The sequence below is a fragment of the Fringilla coelebs genome (genome assembly GCF_963513975.1).
Source record: "Fringilla coelebs genome assembly, chromosome: 5".
NCBI lineage: Eukaryota > Metazoa > Chordata > Aves > Passeriformes > Fringillidae > Fringilla > Fringilla coelebs.
Genome location: NC_140033.1, coordinates 61,103,623 through 61,121,982, shown reverse-complemented (window position 1 = coordinate 61,121,982; position 18,360 = coordinate 61,103,623).

Here is an 18,360-nt window from a genome sequence, read left to right as displayed (position 1 = left end):
GGTGAGTCAAAAACCAATTCATCTGAATCAGGTAATCATGAAAATGCAGGTATAATACAAGACCCAGTGCAGAGCAATGCCAAGGTAATTGTTGCAAGGAACTACACTTGGGCCCAAAACGTCAGTGTCAGGTGGGAAAAAAGTCAGTCTGTTCTCACACTGCATAGCCTGAGATCAAGGACAACCACGACATTTCTTTTTCTGATAGAAGCAAAACAAAGCACAACAAAAGCCAAACCTTAAAAAGAAAATTTAGTCTTCTTTCCAAGTACTGCTTTCCACAAAATTTCCACTGGGTCTTCAGAAAGTCTGTGTGTCCCTGCACACCCAAGGATACCACGTGCTCAGCTGGCACAGTATGAATGGCAGATCTGATACAATAAGTATGTGTCAGCTCACATGTGACAGCAAGTTCAGAATTCAATTATCCATAGCCACTCACTAGATGAGTCTCTGTAAAAGTAAGATCACAACTGCATAGCAGATCTCTGTGCACAGGGGGTGGTAACAAAAGCTCTTTGCTAAACTGGGCTGTTGGTACAGCAGCCTTGACATTGGTCTGTGGCTGTAAAACCTGCACATCACCTTTTACAAGATGCTAATCTTAGATAAAACTCACCATGGACTAGGTGACAGAAAGGACCTATCAAACAATCCCACACGTGGCAAGGAGGGATTTGGTTTTTCACCTAGAAAAACATCTGACTTTAGGCACACAGTGAAATGTCAGCTGTGATTATCAAGATTACTACTGTAGGCAGGTATCCATAGGCAAATTGTGGAAAACAGATAAAGCAGCATATTACCTGCATCTATTATTGATTACATGAGAAACTCTGGGTATATAAAAAGAAGACATCCAAGAGGGATATGTTTACTTTTCTTAAAAGCCTCAAAAGGCACCAAATCAGTTTAGCTCTCTGTCAGAGGACTCATTTCCATTTTATTGACCAAATCAAATTGAACTTTAGTAGTTTCAGATATGGTGTTCTCGGAGGACTCATCTACTGGAAATCTCTCTGTATAACCCTTGCTGGCACAAATGTTGGCATCTTTGGTGGAGAAACACAGACATAGAACTGCAGACTTGCAGGTGGAATTGCAGTTTATATATGAGGAGGAACCACAGGGAAAATTTAATTCTCTTCAGGGGAAAAATTCTCTTCAGAAAGGATTGCATTCTCTTTTATTTCTCAAGAACTTCTTCCATCCTGCTGCTTTTATTTTGATTCTTTTTTTGCTCTTGCCTTGCAGTTTATGCTTTTATAAATTGGCAGTGGGAATACTGAATGCTTCCAAATTCTCACTACTGCAAATGTTCTCATTGTTCATTCAATAATTAATCCTGCATCTGGAATACAGTTAGACTCCTATTCCTAGCCCAGGTAACCACTGTGAACTGAACTATCTAGCTTTTTATAATTGACACATACAAAAGTAAGATCATGACCTGATCTGAATATTAACATGTGCACAGCTGTGTATGGTGCTTGTGTCCAAGGTCTGCCCTGACAGAACTTGATTTGACTGGAAGATGAGGGCTGGGCTCCTGAAATAAGTGATTTGGGTGCTGCCACTGGTGTCTGTTCATATTCAATTTGCTTTCCCCACTGCATTTTTCCTGGCCCTCTCTGGGACATCCTCTCTGGGTTAAAAAAAAGCCTTTATTACTGCAGAGATGAGTAAATATTTGATACATGAATACGTAAACTTGAGGTCTATGAGTAAATATTTGATACATGAATACGTAAACTTGAGGTCTGTTCACAATCTCCACAGTTCAGGGATCTTAATTTGGCCTTTCATAGAAAGAGGCTACCTTGAAAATTCTTGCACATCACCTCTTCAGTAATCCTTAGCTTTGGTGGCCAAATAATTTCAAAGATGAAGGAAACTATAGACTTTCCACATGTGTAAATCCCATGCTCCCAATTCCAATAGTCCCAAATTCACAGGACTATCTAAATACTGAAGTGGTACTTATGGGTTATGTCAACATTTACGTGTGCCTGAATTTGTAACCTTCCAGGCATGCTACAGTTGCACTTTCCAAGTTTTCAATTTTCAGATTTACTTGCACATTTTTCAATTTTTTTGACTTAACACCTAGTACCTTTTTGGCTTAACACCTTCTACCTTCTTCTTGTGGGGCCAAGGCCTGAAGTTTGGGGAAAAAAATCCCAAATGTCTCAGAATAAGTGCTGTAGGTTTCCTAACACCAGGGACCAGGTCTGTGTTTTCATTTGTCCCTTATACAGACAAAAGCCTTATCCAAGATTAAAATCAAGGCTGTAGTAATCTTGATAGGCAATAAATAAATCTTTTTACAGATTGTATACAGCAGCCAGTGTGCCAGTGCTCCTCAGAAACAAGAACTGAACAGTGTGACCTTGGCCTTAATCATCACAGAGGGAAATGGGATTGTTCCAGAAACAGGACTGTGAACTGCAATGATTCCACCTGCATATTCAGGAACTCTACTTTGGATGCAGGGAGTAAGAACACTCTTCTTTCTGGGAAAAATCTACCTTTGTATGCAGAGACATGCTCTATCTATCCATCTATCTATCTATCTATCTATCTATCTATCTATCTATCATTCATCTATCTATCTATCTATCTATCTATCTATCATTCATCTATCTATCTATCTATCTATCTATCTATCTATCTATCTATCTATCTATCTACCCATCTATCTATCTATCTATCTATCTATCTATCTATCTATCTATCTTTCTATCTATCTATCTATCTATCTATCTATCCATCTATTCATCCATCCATCTATCTCATTTGTTTCTCTGGAATGCATAGTTATATTTGAATCAAAATGCTTGCAATTTGAATGGATGTTCCAAAGGAAGATGCCTTATTGATGTATTAAATCTAAATAATACAAAGTGACACTGAGCACTCAGAGTAATTTGTCTGACTGCTGTCACCAAGCATTGCTTCTGAAGATAGAAGATAAAACTCCTTGAGGTTTTCTGTTTCCTAGGTAAACAGCTGAAGGAAATGTGTCTGTGTTCCTCTAATCTTGCCCTAGGGCATTTGGATTAATACTGACATCCCCAAGCCCTGTGCCAGTGGACCGAAAGAAGAATAGCGCATTCTGGTGACTAATTCAATACCAACAGGAGCGAGCAGCCCGAATTCAACATAGAAAATTATTTTTAGTGGATCTCTCATGAGTTGAGGACTGAAGCCAGCCCCTGGCAAGTGTCATCATTCACCAGACAACCAGCTGGAACTTTGAGAGCGTTGGAAGATATGAAACAATATATTCTTACCCTTTAGCATTTCACCTTGCACAATCAGTTTAAAGATAGCTCCATTTTTAAATTCAGCTTCTTTGGACAGACCAATTATTTAGACATATCTGGCAATCTGCAGTGCTGATTTGAGCACAGAATTTTATAAACAAAACCAAGCAGCACAAGCCGTGCTACACTTAGAGAATTAAAACCACATGACTTTCACCGCAATTTAGCATGTTCCCTTTGCTTCCCTTTCCCTTCCTTTTCCTCTTTTTTGTCATCTTTTCATCAATCTAGTTAGGATGTAAGTAGTGTTTAAGAAGAGCAGATACTGATGGGCAAGGCAGAGAGCCACCCTTGCGACTGAAAATTGTGTTGGCAGGAGCAAGCTGTTCTGGTGGGACTCAGTTCTTGCAGGGAACAGAGGAGCTGGGTGCAGCCAGTTTCTTTTTGAGGCCAGGACATGCTCTTGCTTGCACAGTAGAAAGAGCAGAATCCCACAGTATCTTCTACAACTGCCCTGTGTTGTGTGTGAAGTCATTCAGAGCAGAGTGGGGTGGTTTTCATGTCAAGTTCTCGCTCTCCAGGCAGGTGGTGAATAGAGCAGGTAGGGAAAGGGCTCAGCTTGGCTTTTTCAAAGTATCATTTCAAATGGAAATGACCTGGATGTGAGAAGATAATAACTTGTTATGAGAAGAGCCACATGTGCTTTCCTTTCTGAAGCAAAAAAGAGACCCCATGAAGACAATGAAATGTCACAGATTACACTGCTCCAGGCTGATCCTGGACTTTGGGGAGAGAAGTGAGGCTCAATCCAATCACCTGAATGTCACCCATGAAGGAGGGAGTGTAGGAGCTGGTTGGTGCAGAGGTGGCATGCCTAGAAGGGAACATTACAGCTTTTCCTTTCAATCCCACACCTTGCTGAAGTATGGTCTCTAGCTGGAACAAAATAGAAATTTATATTCATTGGAGAAAAATGGGAAATAATCTAGATGTGAGTTTCCTAGTTACATATATAGCTCTTGAGATAGGAGAAAAAAATCCAGACTCAAAATATTTCAATTTCTTAATATGCTGACTCAGCTATTCATATAGCATGCACTTATAAAACATTACTGCAGATGTTCAATTAGTTTTCTGAAAGCTATGCTTGTTATCATTTTACTTGAGTATGTAGCCTGCATTTGTCTGCATGATAGAACTTAAATATCCAAAATTCAATAAGAATTCAATGTAAATATTTAAATCTAATTTTTACTAGCTGACAAGCACACACATAAATATTATCAGACTACAATGTCAGTCAAAATTACACATAATTCAGTGCACTTGCAAAACAATCAGAGCTTATATGAGCTTGTGAGTGCTTTATGCAATTAAATGGATATGAAAATTAGCTTTCATTGCCATGCTGTAGGCAGATTAATACAATCCTCTAGCTAAGACCCCGTGTGGCACCATGGCTGGGCGGTGTCAGCTTTCCTTCACTCATTTGAAAGAATTAGAAACCAAGCTCTACTGCTGCTCAGATAAATGGTTTTATATGCCTGAATAACATTTGTTTTCCTGCTAGAGATATTTATGTAAAATCACTTTAAAATCAGGCCAAGGGAATAATGGGAGCGAGCTGAAAGCAGCCAAACAATGGTGTAGTTTGACAATATATTTTGTTTTCTTTTTCTTATCTACCCTGGATTTCTTCCTTCTGTCTCACCTCAAAGGCTGCTTCTCTGAGACCCCCTGAATAGTGGTTGAATTTATGGTTGTGCTGATCTCATTAAGAGCCTTTGTGCCACAGCTAGGGCACGTGACTCAGTTTCTGCTGCCAACAAAAACATTTGTGAGATGAGAATGATCCCTCCTGTTATTGTAGTGGACAGTTGTTTTGAATACAAAAGTGATTTCATGGAGCTTGGGAAGAAGATAAGCAAATGTTTCTTCTGATGCTTGCCACTGTTTCATGCTTGTGTGACAGGTTCAGCTCCCAACCTTTAACCTTAGTGGATTGAATTTATCAGGTTTCAGGGATAAAGAACTGATCAGTAGTTTAGGAATAAAATTTTTCTAATAAAAAATAGACATACATTTCCAGGAGCACCTACTTTCAACATTTAGCCAGGGGCCACAACTCCTAACCAAAGTTTTGCTCCAACTTCTTGCAGTGAAGAGGGCAGTTGATTCCCTGTCCTAGTGTGCCGCCTGGAGGATGCTCTCCAGCCAGGTGTTTCTAAACCTCAGCATGTTTAAGTCAGAGGCACAAGCTACAACAGAAAAGCAAAGAATTGCTTGATGCTGTCTCTCTGGATGCCTTCCAGGTTTGTGAGGTTGGCTGCTGTGCTGGTCAGGCCCCCTGACCTTAGGAACCCAGGCACAGGTATTTCTTTGTTTGGCTGTAATTTGTTAATGGTGAGGAAGGTTCTGGGTGACTAGGATGGTTATCCAGCTTGCTTCAGGCAAGCTGGATCACAGGGTAAGATCTTTGAGTAAGATGTTTCCTTAACAAAAACTGTTTAATAACTAGATGAGTTAGAGATGTCCAAAACTAATAGTTATGACTTGGTTTTAACCAGATGGATTTAGCAAACACATTCTAAAGATCAAGGCTAAAGGCCAAAGAAACTTATTAGGCAGGTTCTTTGTGAACTTAATGGGCTCAGAGCTCAGAAATAAAGAGCTGAAAAGTCAAGAATTCCCAAATGTAAATTCCATTCTGTTAGTTTCATCTATAATTAAGTACAAAACCATTATTGTGTTTCAATTTCTTTTGGGATTTTTTTTGTAATGCTGACAAAATTAATATGCAATGAGTGAAGAACTGTCAATTCTGCATAAAACATGTCTGCACAATCCCACTATTGTTAGGACTTTACAAATACTTTATAGTTATATATCATCACACATAGCATTTAATATGGAAAGTCTCAGATATTGACTTGGTTCCTGAAAGTCAGTGAGCACGTAATAACAGAAAACCTCACAGAAAGTCTTCAGTCACTCCAATTTTGATCCTCAAATGCTCTGGGCTTGACATTATGTTAGAGTTAGGACACAAAAAAACTCTTGTCAGTCTCACTCTTTGGAGCAAGGCAATGGGGTTGACCATTTTTCTTGAGAAACAGCACTAGAGCAAAGAGAATTTATACAGAACAGCTATGAAAGAAATTTAAATGGGAAACGGTGGCTGGTGACCTTAACTGGAAATGCACTCCATGGGATGTATAACACAGACACTGAGAGAATTGCTGTTTTTTGAAGGCTGAGGACGTAAGAAATATACTCTGGAGGAGGCAAAAAAGGTACCTGAGTGTGAGTGAGTGTGCTCACCACTTCAGCAGAAGAGTTTAGGCTGTGATTGCTGCGTTTTGAAATTCTAAGGGGGAGAGTAACAGATCAATTTAAGCGCGGTGGGTATGTTAAGCAAAATCAATGCTTGTGCAAATCAGAGCACTTGCACTGCTCCCAAAATGCCACAATTCAGAGTGTGACAAATGATAAAGATTTCTGTCTTTATTATGCCACAGACTTAAAGCTTTTAAGATGTTTTGTATTACTGTAACCAGCATTGTGATCAACTGGGCTGCGTCCAAGCAGCACAGAGGAGGGAGTCAATTCAGGACCTTTTGTTCTGAAAATATGTGTGTCTGTCCTCTGAGTTGAAAAACAGGTTCTGTTATCTACAGCAGTAGCAGCAGGAGGGCATTTATTCAACTTTCAGAATGACATATAAACAATACTGTGTGAAAATCATATTTCTGTTGCCTTATCTGAACCCATGTGTTTTAGCAGGATAGGAGGTTACTATGCATATATTTTTAAATCATTTGCTGCCTCTTTATGCATCACAGCTTCTCCTTTGTGAGACTCTCACATAATCCATGCAAAGTACAAATCCAAGTAGAGGAATGGGAGTTTTATGGTCTAGAAGATGGGAGATGTGGATTCACTTCTGATCCCTGATTTTCTCTGCATCACTTTAAAGGCATGGTGTATTTTGTGCAGTGACTGAAAGATAGTGCTATGTGTGCAAGAATACTCAATAATTTGCAAGATTTTATCGTGTTTACCTTTTATTGGCTTTTGTTTGCCTTTCTTTCTTCTTCTCTCTTCCTGACAAATCTGCTTCCTTCTGGTTCTTGCACCATTTTAAGCTGCACATTGCTCAGCTTCCCTGTGGGCTAGTAAATTTCATTATTGTAAGGAATGAAGATATATTCAGGAGTGACTGAAGAAAAAGGATTAGACTGCATGCAGAAATTATATTTCACAGACTGCAGTGAAATCTTGAAGATGATCGTGTTGCTTCTATATGAATTACAGACAGGTTTTCAAAATAAACTACAATATTTGTAACCCTCAGAACTCATCAGTCTAATGAAAATTAGCATTTTATATGTGAGAGAGACAATATTAAGATTAAAGGCAGTGGGAAATTAGAATGACATAAACCTTGCTAGAGAAAGACCAGCAGTTTTCCAAAGGAAACAGAATGTGGATCAGTCACAGATGTGGACCAAGTTTTTGAATTGAAACAGAGAACAGAATTGTATTTAATATCTTAGCAAAAACTTGACTTGGAATTAATGTTCAGCCATCAGAGATCAGAAAGAGGGTGGGAACGTCACATCTAGATGTATCTAATTTCTTTTCAGGAGAATTACATATCTCTGCCAAAGGTCAATTGCTTGTATGCTGCTTTTTCCCCAGTGTTTGTAATATGGAACTCAAGTATCTGGTAGAATGGAAATAGATCACATTCAGCTGATACTGAACACTTTCAGCTTAGTTTTCCTCTTTAAAGAGTCCTTGTAAGTGCCAGCAAAAGTCTGCATGCTTGAGCCTGTCTACCCTGAATAATCATTGCTTCATAAGGTGTTGTCATTTACACCAATTCAGTTTAAACATAAATCCTATTCAAATCTGGCCATTCTTTTCCATTTAATGGTGGTAAAGTTCTTGTCTATTTGATCTATATGATTGTGCAACTAGAAACAAGGAAGATGGAAATTAGGCTTGTGTCTCTTAAGATACTTCAATACTCTTAAATACTTTAAAACTGTTAAATTGAATAGTTCATCCATTATTTAAAACATGGTCTAATGACTTTGATGATTACAGTAAACAATATCATAGCAGGGAGTGGAAGATAATGTGGAGAGAATTACAAATAATGGAGCTGCTTGATTTAATTGTTTTCACTCAAGGGCATTCTCTTTTGAACCTTGCAAATCTGGTGGCAAAAGTATCCTTTGCTTCTTCCAGGTGTAGAATTTTAAAGTAACAGGTTCACGAGAAGAAAAGACCTTGGATACAGACAGGGCTGCTCAACCTGGGGGCATTGTAATCCACGGATCTTTATAGACCTTTGAAAAGTGTTCTTTTGTAATAATGACAGAAAAAAGTGAATAATTTTAATCACTTTTTATTTCTTGTTCAAAATACATATGAAACAATTAGAATAAAATTATTTCAAATGAACTCTTTGATTTTTCTTGTCTTTTTTAAATATAAAATTATCACAAACTGTACACTTCATAACATTTTTGAGGTTTCATTGTTACGTATCTTTTTTCAGAACTGACAAATAGATTCACACTTCCTAGAGAATACATTGTAAAAATACTGAAATGTGTTACAGCTCTCAAAGGCTAGTGCAAAAAAACCCATTAACTATCAGTAGTACAATTTATGTTGTCAAGTTTCACAAATGGCCATTTAGCGCATACAAAAAGCCAGTAACACAAGTTCAAAAAGTTTTGTTTTCTTGTCTCTATTACGCAGAAGCCAAGGATATTGACTTGAACAATGTCTAGGTATCAAATCACAGACTTCATTTAAAAAGTCACATCATGAACACTGAATAAAGGGTACTAAAACAGTCAGGTATTTAATATTAGATCTTGGTCAGCCAACACCACATAGCAAGAAGAGACAAAATCTTAGAAGAACTCTGCAGTTCTTTGTAAGCTACATAGACTTGGCAACATTTCTGATCTAATCATAAAGATTATTTTAAAGGTAGGGAGTTCTGTTAGAGTTTGGGCCAGTTAGGGCCTGATCCAGAGTCCCCACTGTCACAGCACATCCTGACAGACATTTTGTTGGGTGCTTTCGTTTAAGATATCAAGATATTAAGTGTTTAAATAGTAAGTGGGGTTTTTTTAGCTGTCAATATTTCCTGTGGCCAGGAACTCCATTTTAACTTCCTACCTTTTGAAGCATACACTCTGGAGAATGCCTTCCCCACAAACAAGCACATACCAGGGAAGCAGGATGTTGTGTGCTGAAGCAAAGATGTGGCTGATTTCTGTTCTCCTCCCCCCGGTTCAGTGCTCACCAGGAGCCCACTGAAGCCAGTCAGCTTGGACACAGCATGGACTAGAAGCTCATGGAAAGGAAAGAGAGGCTTTTTGGGACTCCCCTTGTGGTTGGGGGCTGGAGGAGCACCTGGATGGTTCAGAGGAGCTGGTGCTGGGCAGAGCAGGGCAAGGAGGAGATGCCCTCCGGCTCTGCCCGCTCGCATCCCGGCCAGCAGGGCTGTGCTGCCGTGGAGGGAGCTGAGGTTAACGGGTCAGAGTTAACACAATATTTCACGTGGTTTTCTGAACAAGCACCCTGGTCATCTCCCCCAGAAAGTGGAGAAAGCACAATTTAGAAGTGCCTCTCCAAATCAGGGTGCCAGCTTGCCAACTTCTAGGGTATAAAACGACCCATAGCCCATCCTTAGACATGTGCATTTAAGTCCAACATATCCTACAGAAACCTAAATAGTGAAGCATAGAAAGAATTTAGACCTACACTTGGAAGAAAAAGAAACAAGGAACAATACTAAATATATATCTAGGCTTTTTCCTTCTATTGAGAAATATTTTTCTATTTATTTAACAAAATTAAACTTTTTTCAATATTTTTTCCATAGAAATATAGACTGAAAAGAAGTGCTCTATATCTGATGTGCAACAGGACTATCTAAAAATTCCATATCAAAGGTTTAATCTATACACACACCCTCTGAGCTTCAGAACAAAATGGCATTTTGTGGAAACCTGCAGGCCACCATTAAAAAGGAAAAATCTGTACAAACACATCACCTCCATGTTTGACTACATACAACAGACATTTTTATTTACCAAGTCAGGCAGCTGAGGCTCATCTTTCCTACCAGTACTAGTAAAATCAGCATTTGCAATAGTAGCTCATGCCCCAGAGATGTGCTGAAGACTTCTGATATAGTCTGAGCTGTCAGAAAATGACAAAAATCCATGGTGGATGTAAGAGAAATCATTCTGCTTGCCTTGAGACTGGGCTCATTCCATAAAATGCTTTGACACATCCTCACACAGAACCTGATGAGGAGTGCACCAAAATCAACAGCAGTGGTCCTGCTGGATTTCAGTGTTGGGCTGGCCAAGTTCAGAGTGCTTTCAGAGGAAATTACATATTAAAAAGGCCTACAGAGTGACTTTCCTGGGTACGTTTAATGGTCTATTGTCCTGATATTAAGAAAAATATTTTTGTTTTAATCAATACAAGAACTATTGGCGTATAAAGTAGCAAGTGATTAACCCAAAAGAAAACCCCTGTTGAAAGCATGCTAGAATTCTTGTATATTTGGAATAGGGTGATAAATAGATTTTTAGGGATGGAAAATATATAAATGAATGTGAATTGTTAATACTTACACCTTAAGAGGCTGAAATGAATCACTTTTATTGTGCTGTAGTATTCCAATAGCTATTAAAACTACAGTAGATTTTGTGTTTTTCTTGAGATAGCCCAAAATGAGAGGTGGAATATTCTAATTCTAGTCAGAAAAAGTCACATATAAAGGAAAATGCCTTTTTGCCAGCATCTTTGTGTTTTGCTGCCACAGATATTTTTTCCTGAAAGGCTTTTTTACTTCTTTTTTTGCATCAGTAGTATTTTCAGTGCATGAGTAGATTGGTACTTTAGTACCATTTTTTGCCCTGCTAGAGATTAAATTAGAATATTCTGTTTTCAGAAAATGTCAATTTTTAACAACAGTACATGAAAAAAAAAGAAAAGAAAAATTTAAAAGCTCTGTTGATATAATTTGAATGAAATCTCTTTTCTCAGCACAGATTGCTCATCATCAAGCCCTCTGTGGGTAGAACTGCTCTTGGACTTCATAGACTGCCCTGTGCCTGGAGAGCAGGCAGATTAGGAGCCAGGATTTGAGGGGTTAATCCTCAGAGCTTCTCTGAACCTGGCTGTGACCTACAATTGTTTCTCTGCTACTGGCAAGTAGCTAAAGTGCAATAGTGCCAGGCTCCCTTTCAGAGGAATACAGAAAAGGTCCAGCTGTGCAGGTTTTGGCTGCTGGCTAAGATAAAACTATACTTTCTCATTAGTGACTCTGATTCCATAGCCCAAAGTTACCTTTGTGGACTGAGAACTGAAAAGGTTGTAGGTTTAAATAAAATAATCAGGTTCTTGTACTATAAGGATAATTAAGGTCATTAAGCACTTATAATAGATGAGGCTTGAAAGGAATAGATGTAAGAGGGTGACGTGCATTTTGGAGAGTCCTCAAAATCTCCTTTTTCGTTTTCTGTGGTAGCCAAATCTCCATTTACAGGAAGAAGAAAGACACACCCATCCACACATATCCATTTGACAAAAATAATTACAGCTGGCAATTCTCTGTCTTGTTCAGCTATGCAGTCATTTCCCTCATAACTATTATTACACAATTAAGCCTCAGAAAACCATGGTGAGGGAAGTAATGGTCCTCTGTTGATCACTCTGATTTTTAATAAGAGGCAGCCACTCCCAGGGTGAAACATTCACAGTACACCCACTACTATGTGACAATCTGGGACAAAGGAATAAAAATTCATTATTCTGCTGTACCTCCATGAATAGGAAGAACAGGAGGAGACAGAATTTGGCTGCAACCTCAGTTCCAGGACCCTATTCATGCACAAAGACCTGTGGGATGTTAAGGGAGAAATACACCATAATTATGACTTCATATTTTTGAGTCATCAGAGAATTAGCACCTGCAGCAGCCCAATGACTTGTCCACCATTTTGTGGTATTAGTTGAGGCTTGACTTGAGAATAAAGCCAGTCCCTTGTGTACCACAGCAGCATTTCCAGAGCTGTTTCCTATTGGTTATTCCAGCACTCTCTGTCAGGAGCTTTGATAACGTGAAGAGGTGACAGCATATAAAAATGTTTTTCCTTCCAACCTATGTCAGGTGCAAATAAATAGGAGGCCATTACAGCATCCATGTGTCTGAGCACATGTGGGAAATGTCCTTTTTTTGCCTCCATTGTCCTGCAAGAAAGAGACCAGGGGGATAGGATGTGCCATGAGCAGCTGCCAGAGCAGTGCTCTTTGCACTGTGAACCCTCTGAGAGACAGATCTGTGGGGCAGAGGGTTGTTTTTATTTTAAGAACAGACTCAGGTTCTGAAATTGGCTCCCACTACCCTCGTGGGCTTTCAAACGGCTGTACAAGATATGAAGTGGGGAAATTATGTCAAAAATCCCTTTCTGTTTGGAATATTTGTAACATATACCTTTTTCTCTATTGAAAAGACTCTTCAACCCCTTTTTATATTTTCCACTTTGCCTTTTAACAGGTTTTTTGCTTTTTGGGTTTGTTTGTTTGTTTGACTTTCCAGAGGGCTCTCTTCATTCTCTATAGGCTTTTCCCCTCCTCTCTTGTCTCCTGTTATGGCTCAGATGTCATAAGAGATTTTAAATATCTTCTTGTTCAGTCCTCTTCACTTCTGATCCTGTTATCAGTCTCAACTCACAGCATATTAAAAAAAAGCAATTCAACCCTTTTTCTGTCTCCTCTTACTTTTATGGAAATGTATCTGCTTCACAAAAACATCCAACAGCCTACAATTTCTCCTGAAGTTAACCTAGAAAGTGTCCCAAAAAAACCCAGATTCCTTTTTGCAGTGCTAATCTCAAGTGCCTAAAATTCCTATCTGTGATGTTGATGAATATTTGTTGGAACATTTTTGATATTTGAAATCACACAGGGCCAGGCAACTAGGAATTCTATACCTGCAGGAAAATACTGCTTTACAATCTGAAACACATCTTTCCCTTTTAAACTAAGAGGTCCCAGGATATTAGGCCTTAAATCTATACCATTAATCTACACAGGAAAGCAATTTAAAACATGTTCTAGAGCTTTATTTATTGTACAGAAAGTTTTTACTCCCTGCTCTGGTTTAAATTTTATCTTATTTTCCTCATGGATGGATGCATGGATTTACTTTACTTCAGGGTCTTGAATTTTTAAGGGATGAAAATATCCCAAACTATTTAAAGGCAATGTCTCAAAGACACTTATATGCTTGTATTTTGAAAGAGAGGAAAATTGTATAAAAGGTAGGTTGCTCCCATGAAAACATGTTTCTGGCACTCTTTTCTAATCAATGGCTTTGTGAGCCCTGAAGTTGGGGTGAAATAACTGTGCCCTCATCCTTTCCTTGGTCTGTCTTCAGCTCTTTTGTTGTGTCAGGCTTCCTGACTTCATCTCTCCAGGGGAGAGGCAGGATTTCACAATTCTTTAATTTTTGCTGGGCTTTGGGACACTGTCTGACTGAACTGTGCCAATGCAGGCAGACTGAATGGATGTGCAGCTTTTCTTTTAGAGAGTCTGTGAGTACTCCCCTTCATTAAAAATAGAATGGTATTTAAATATTTAATCTTAAATATGCAAACTTAAATATTTCAAATAAATGGAATTGAAAATAACAGTCTATATGCATATTTGCCCTGTCTCAAGCTTTCCCACCTATTCATGGGAGAGCAACCAAGCCTATTTTCTTTGTGAACTACTGTACCAGCTTGCATCCCCAGCCTGCTCAGACATGAATCTTGTCTGCTCTGAATCAGATCTCCTGATCTTTCCTGTGCCTTTTTCCTTATGCCTGCTTGGGATTTCTCCATTTTAGATGAGATGCATTTTTCAGCCTGGCTGTAGCATCAGCAGACTCTCCCAGGCTACCAAGATGGACATTAACATTTCATACAACTCATTTGCTCCTGAGAGACACTCCTCTGTCAAACATTTTCTGCCTGTTTTTCCCTAAAGTAGATTTATTGAACTCACCTAGTTCAGGACCAATAGTCAACCCAACATATTGTATTCATCAGTTATTACTGAGCAGCTCCACTTTCATCACAGCAGCTCTGTGACTTCCTGCAGATCCAACTTCCAGAACATACTGCCTTGATTTATTTTTCAGGGAGTCACCATTCCTTTTCCACAAGAGGGGGCTTTGGCCACCTGTTTAAGCTGTATTTATATGTATTGGTTATATTTTGACAAGGTTGGTACTGAGGATCTTCAGTAGCAGCAACATGGCTCAGCAACTCAGGCTTAGCCACGGAGCGTGTAGGAAACGTCCTTCCTTGGATCAGCAAGGCACAAACACTTGTCTTTAACACCAACAAAGTGACCAGTCCCCATGATGGCACAGTGCCAAGCTGGCTTTTCCTGTTCTGCAAATTTAACATGCTTTGTGCCCTTCCAGGGGACTGAGCCCCATGGAACACAAGAATCACAGTCTACACTCGGGTGGAAAAAAATTCCCGTGGCAATAGCAGAGGCATTCTCCTCTCTGAGCCTGTAAAGAGGTTTCCCAGCAACAGCAACGTTGTAGAGGTGCTATCAGATAAAACATCAAATCACAGCCCTGAGCACCTGCTATCATCAAGCATCCCTTAGCACTCAGCACAAGATTGAAGGTGTTAGTTCCATTTTCCTGACCAGATTGCCCTGTGAAATTCAAATCCCACCTGCAGCTTCGCTCTCTTAGATTTCTAGCTCCTGGTTTCCTTCATGCTGTTAAAATCTGCCCTTTTCCAGGGTTGAGGAAAAGTGCCTTGTGCAGGAGATATTTATTCATCTAGATGAGTAAACAAAAGACACTTTTAGAAGTTAAGGTATATTTGCCTTGGAAAAGGCAAATGCCTGTGATCAGCACCTCAATAAACTCCTATGCCTAATGCTGATGCTTCTTCAGGAATGTGCTTCTTTTGTCCTGTTTTACAGCAGAGAAAGAAAGGACAGGTGGTAAAACTGCTGGAATTCTTATCAGTTTCAGGAGGAAGGTTTCAATTTCAGGGCATTTGCAGATGCATGGAACAGCTTTGTGTCTACTGCCACATTTCCCTTCATCTTTCCTAGCTCAGAGTCTGCTCTGTGCCATAATGTGGCTGTTTTCAGAGAGCTCAGTTTAGGCTGGCAAGACTCAGAAGCTAAATGAAAGTGAATCTTGAGTTAAACCGAGTCTCTGCTGTGGTGTGGATGAGAGAGAAAATGTCTTATCAAAACCTGCATTAATATTTCTCATATATATGGTATATTTTATCCATATTTTGGATGGTCCAACACATATAACATGAGCTTTGTCCAAAAGCCACCTCACTGATTAACATGCACATCATATTTTAACAGCTATCAAAATTTCAAGCCGGTTCATTTGTAGAAATAATGTCCTATGAACCTCTCAGGTCAAGGAACTGTCCCTCAGTACAGATTTGTCAAGTGTTTACCATGAACTGAAACATATTTTTGATTAGCTGTGAGTGTCCTGTTGTAACAGAAGTGCTAAATAATAGTGATTGTACATCCAGCAAGTGCAAGTACTTGTATGTGCAAACCTAGGTTTTTGCATGCTCAAATAAGGTGATTTTCAAATTTGGCAGGCACATTTAGGGATTTCTGAAAAATGTTACATTTTCAGCAGGAGAAGAACTCTATTACTGAGTTCTGAAATACCCTTCTTTTGAATGTTTGTTCACTCGAAAAACACAGACAAATGATTTCAGATGTATAAAGCCTGTTAAATTAATGGAGTATAATAAAAAGTTAGTACATACAAAAGTTTATAAAAAAGAGATAGCAAAATAACCTTGTAACTAGGCTGTCATGTATAGGTTGTACATCATCATGTTAAAAAGTTTTAAAGGGATTGCATTGAATCCAGTTAAAAAGCTGAGAAAGAGGAGAAAAGGATGGAACAAATGAATCTTTTAACAAAACTTTTTCTTAATATTGCTCCAAAAATGCATCCACAGAAAGAAATTAGGTAATTGCTTTTTCCCTTGAAAAAAATCAACCCAATGAAAACATTTATTGGTAGCTCAATATTTTCTTCAAAAATATTGGAAGTGGCGGTAATTCTTTAAGAAAAAATGTATAATTTTGTAACTTAAGCATAAGTAGTCCAAAGAATTGCATTTATTGAAGAAGAAATTTTGCAGGGGAAGTTGCTGGCCACTTTATTTCTGACCAATATTCATATCCCTAAGACCAGCATAGAAGGATGATGGTGAGGAAGGAGCTGGTTGCTTGCTGGGAGGGTGAGGGGAAGGGCCATGTCAGCAGGACTGTAAAATGCTGGGATCCAAAGCTGAGGCCATGGAGTGCAGAACATGACTTAAATCTTCGTGAGCTTGTGCTCACCTGTGCAGTGTGAGAGTACAAAGAAAGCCAGGCCGTGCAAATACAATTCTCAAATACTGGTGCTGTTTCCAGTAAACTGCTTCAAGCAAAATAACTTAGGCCTTTAGGAAAGGAAGATTTTCTAACTGTTGTAAAAGCACTACAATATATTTTAAACCAGCATTTGCCACTTTTGTTTTTGCCCAAATGAGGGTAATGCATGAGATATGGGAGAAATGTGCATAAGCAGAAAAAAAAAAGATCAGGATGGGAGCAGAGAATTTGCAACTTCTCCAGATTTCCAAACTAAAATATTTAGAATTCCTTAATGAAGATATGCATTGACCAACATCTTCCTTGACTTCAAGTGTGCTAAGCTTTTCCCTGGTGCTTTTATGATGTCACTGGGAGTAACTTGTGAACCAGGCTCCAAAGCCAAGGGATGGGTTATGCTAAGTACATATCCTGTCTTTTGAGATGGCTAAGGAAACAATGGAGAAAAAAATATATCTTTTTCACTAGTTCTATTAATCACTGCAAAGGGAATAAAGATAAATACTTACGGGATCATTTTTGAAGCTAGATGTCCAGATGATTTTGCAGCCTGATTTCTCCTAGATGCAGAGCACCCATCAATCAGGTTTAGACACAGAAGTCATTCACTATTGTTATTAACAATACCAAAAATAACACAACAAGGGGGCACAAGCCGAGCCTTTGGTATTTGACAACAATTAAAATTTAAGAAAATGAATCTTGAAGTACCTTACTACCTATGATGAAACACACAGGATACTCAGAGAACAGTAAAATAGGTAAAAATACCTCGCTCATTGCTGAACACTTATGCTACATTTGATCGTGAATTTGTTCGCTTTTTGGATATTAGGTGCAAAAAAGTGCAAAGAATATTTAATTAAATGTTACAGTACCACATTACAAAAAGTATTCTCTAGGCCACAAAGGCCACCGTTGATATAATTTATATTAAGATAGATGCATACATAAAATAGTTTTTCAATCTCCATATATATATATACATTTATATCTGTTTCTATATCAGCCTTGCAGAATCACGTTGAAAATTATCTAGGCCACAGAATTTTGCTAGGATAACAACGATGGGAGGGAAAAAAAAACCTTGCAATGGAGAGTTTGTTCTCCTATTAAAAAAATTACTCATCCAGAGCAAAAGGAGGAATGAAATTCTGCAAGGCTGCTCTGTATTTATGGTGATGAAAATACAATCGTAAGCAGGGAGGATCAGAGTTCAACATCACCAATCCTCTCTGGGAGAAACCATTTCTGCCTAGAGGCCATGAAAACATGAAAAACAACCTGAAACAGGCATTCTAAAACTTGGGCTGGAGCCTTTGCTTTTTCCCCTTTTTTCTTTCTTTTAATTTCCTTTTTTTCCCCCCTTATTTGTAAAGACAGTCTGAGAGTTTGATTATTATATTTGCTTGCTTGCTGTGTTCATAGGCACAGGAGGCAAGGTATGAAAGTGCCTCCTCTTTTGACTTAGATACACCTGTAATGTGAAGACCAGCCCTGCCAGCTTTTCTGGAGCAGCTTAAGACACTTAAAGGTATTTTTGTCTGTCTTAGAGATCAGTCAGTGACATGGAGGGACTGGATCTTCAGGAAAATATTTTGTG